The 3849-nt window shown below is 46.0% G+C and overlaps 1 long non-coding RNA gene across 1 annotated transcript; it reads left to right on the top strand.

Annotated features, from left to right (window-relative positions):
* The first annotated feature begins 1362 nt into the window (after positions 1-1362).
* Positions 1363-2866, top strand: LOC125526732. The gene is made up of 2 exons (XR_007291876.1): positions 1363-2106; positions 2245-2866. It is a non-coding gene; the product is annotated as an uncharacterized LOC125526732 (long non-coding RNA).
* Positions 2867-3849: the final 983 nt, after the last annotated feature.

Raw genomic sequence — 3849 nt, forward strand, 5'->3', positions numbered from 1 at the left:
CCCCCCCCCCAAGGTGTTTACCGATACCCCGGGGGTAGTGGGCGCTGCTCCTGGTTTCAATACTGGTGACTACCTAAGCGATGATGTACTGTTCGAAACCGCTATGGCAGACACCTCTAAATACGTGCACGGGAAGCGTCTCGTCAGAACTGAAGACGTTGACCAGAATCTATCGACGATGATGTGAAGATTGCATAAATTGTACATGGATTCCTCCAAGAGTGGACAGGGCAGTATCAAGGTGGGGATTAATGCTGATCAGGAATTCATTGGAGGCAACTATTTCTATGTTGAATTTGATGAATTCTTTCAGTTATACAATCAACAAGCCCTCGAGAAAAGTCTTGTCGCTTGTTATTGTTTGTAAGTATTATTTCTGTAATTAAGTCTCCAGCGATTAACTCGTTCATTGCATGTATATAATTATATCCTCACTATATTATGCAGATTGAAGATCATCGAATTCAAAAAAAAACCCGGACCTGCTATGACATTGGGTTCGCTAACCCATATTTCGTAAATTAATTTATGGTAAAGCAGAGGGCAAGGGAGACTGAGGATACCTTGCTAAGGTCATTTCGTTGTCACCAAAACAAAAGGAAAAATACTCTTTCCCTACAACTACAAGTGAGTGTTACTGTCTTCTGCATATTCTGATTCGCTTACTCGGTTAAGTCTAATTGACGAGTTATGTGCGCGCGCAGGTTCCACTTTATTCTGCTAAGCATTATGCTTGACGATTGAAAACTAACTGTCCTGAACTCACGATGTAAAGAGTTTACGTAGTTCGCGGACTTGATCGAAATACTCCAGAAGTTCAATCATTGTCGCATTATATTGGCAACTTTCGTTCACTTCCTGATATCAAGTAATCATTTTCTTTGTCGGGCAGGTTTTGGAAAAAGTTCATCAGGCAAGATAAGCGTCAATGGAAATAGGAGCTGCTAATTACACAACCTAGAGTAAGTAGTACTAGCTAGCTAGTTCGGCGCATCTCTCGTTGATTCTAGTTTCAATATCATTGTCATGGTTGATTATCATTTTGATTAAACTTTACTCTTGTATAGTGCATGTGGCAGCAACCCGGAAATCATTTATGTGGATACTACGTCTGCGAGTTCATTTCGCCAAGAGATCTCTCTCCTCGAAGAGCATAACTAAACAAGATTTTGAAGTACGTAAACAATACTCACAATTTTATTTTATCACAATCAATTGTGTTGATTTCATTCATTCATATATATATATGGTGGGTCTATTATAATAACACCCCTTAAGACCTTATTCTGATAACATTAGGTCTTATTCTGATAACACCATCGAGCTGACCCGTATAGAAACTAACCCCGCAGAACAACCGAACCGAACAGCACCGGACACAAAAAAACCGCACACCCCACCTTATCCTCCCACTCTCCCCACGACCCTAGCCAGCCACCTCTCTCCCCGCTCTAGCCCACCTCCCTCCCACCTTCTCCGATGCGGCGCGCCCCTGCCCTCCCCACCTTCTCCGGCGACGCCGCCCACCACCACCTCCCTCCCCGCGCCGCGCCCCACCTCCCTGCCCACCTTCTATGGCGCGGCGCGCCCTACCGCCTCCCTCCCCCGTCCCCGTCCCGGATCCCTCCTCTCACGCCGCCTCTGGATGCGAGCCACCACCACGAATGGCCAGCGCCCCCGTCGGCAATAGGGCCAGCCCTACCGCCGCGAAACCCCATGGCCTCGCCGCCCTCACCCCCAGGGCCGGCCACGCCCCCGCCAAGCAACCACCGGATCCAGGGGGATCCGGTTCCACCTCCCTCGTCCGCCCCTACCCCCTGGGTAGCTACCCCTGATGAGCAGGACAACGACCGGCGTCGGCGGCCCCAACCCTGCCCCACCCCGGCCGCGAATACGACCCCGCCCCGCGACGCTGACCTCGACGGCCCCGGCCTCCCGCGCCGCCCCGCGACGGCCGGCCTCCAAGGCCCCGGCCCCTGCGCTGCCCGGCCCCAGCCTTGACCGCTGACGTCCGCCACCCTCCCTGATCCCCTCTGACATGTTCCGCTGCCTCCCCTCCCCTTCGACGAGCTCTCCTGCGTTCCATCCCCTCATGTGAGCTGCGTGGTATGTTATTTGAGAAAAGGCCCAAACCTCAATTCGTTTGGTTGTTGCTACAGTTCACCTTTTTGATTTTTGATAGGGAAAATTAAGCATAGCAGTTTATTATTCGTGTTCTTGATTCAGTTTGCCATTTTTTTGCAGGAGAGGAAAACATCAAAAATGAGAAAAAAAAAGTGTGTTGCGCTCCTGATGCAATTTGACAGCTCACAAGAGCAGTACACAACGCCAACATCATGTTTGAGGAAAGTTCTTTTTTGTTGCAGATTATGGATGAGCATCTGCCGTGCGGTTTCAGTGCGGATGAGGTTCCGGAGAGGTCCACTGATTTTTTGCTTGCAGTGCAGTGTGGTGAAATTATACTCGTCCTCCCCCTTCATCCTCACCACTTTATACTTAGTCATGCAGTGCACTCCTAAAAGTGGTGCAGTACTCGCAAAATTGTCGTTAGTTTTATACTTAGTCATGCAGTGCACTAGCAAAAAGTGGTGATGTACTCGCAAAATTAGTTTGTTTCTCCTCGCCGACGACAATGGTGCAGCGCTTTAGTCCAAAACAGTGGGGGAGCACACAACCGACGTTTACTCCAGAAAGCAGTACACTTAGGTACTGTGAGCAGTTGTGCAAAACAAAAAAGGAATCGATTGTATTTGTATTTTGGTTTTGGGACCTGTTGAGTAAGCTCCGGCAACCTATTTGTCAATAATGTTAAAAGATAGATGCAATTTGATGTAAACCCTCATGTGGTTTACTTTGTGAAGAAAAACAGGATAATAAAAACTCCTGAGAAGTTCACATCCCCTTCTAAAAATGCAATTTATTTTAAACAAAAAACTATTAAAATCTAATTATTTTTTGAACCAAAAATGCTAAAAAAGAACCAATGTAGTTAGCTTGCCCCTACCGTGGAGTTCACTTGCTCATTCCATGTAGTTTGGAGTTCAGCATGCAGTTTGGGCCATGTGGACATGCAGTGCAGAATGGTATTTTTCCCGTGTTTGAAGATTTTATGCATAAAAGCTATATGGACTCATTTGAAAATTGTTTACAAAGGAAGTTCATTTCGAATTGTGTCGCGGCTCATTTCCCTTGACCATGCGGTTCGCTTCTTCACACGTGTACAACTCGCCAATGTGGAAACCCAAAACTCCAAACAAAAAAAAGAAAGAAGGAAATGAAGTGCAAAGATGTGTTAAATGAAAAATGGTAGAGAAACGACAAAAAAAATTAATGCCGTTCACTTGACCATTTGATGCAGTGCGGTTTTCTAAACTGAAGCAGTGCGGTCGGGTGTTTGATGTTGTTCATGTTGTAAGTGACCATTTAATGCAGTGCGGTTTTCTAACTAAAGCAGTGCGGTCGGGTGTTTGATGTTGTTCATCTTGTAAGTGCGAAAGAAAAAATGTTACCGAAACGACAAATAAAGTAATGCGGTTTACTTCTCCATACTTTTGGGGCACTTACGCCCGATGTAAAGTCCCGTCCACTTCCTCACATGCAAAAATTTACGTGTAAAATAAAAGAAATCAAGCAGTTCACTTGCCCATCTGACGGCGTGCAGTTTCCTATTTGAAGCAGTGCGTTTTTCTGTCCGATTCAGTACACAAGTCGATTTGGGTGTAGCCAAAAACAGAGTTTCCGCATTTTGATAAAATTGAAACTGCTCTTAAACCGTAAGGAATTAGAGAGTGTGTTCTACATGAAAAAGCTGTTTCTCGTTGATATCTTTCCAACGGTGTAGAATTTGGA

The sequence above is a fragment of the Triticum urartu genome, unplaced genomic scaffold, assembly GCF_003073215.2.
Source record: "Triticum urartu cultivar G1812 unplaced genomic scaffold, Tu2.1 TuUngrouped_contig_1609, whole genome shotgun sequence".
NCBI classification, from domain to species: domain Eukaryota; kingdom Viridiplantae; phylum Streptophyta; class Magnoliopsida; order Poales; family Poaceae; genus Triticum; species Triticum urartu.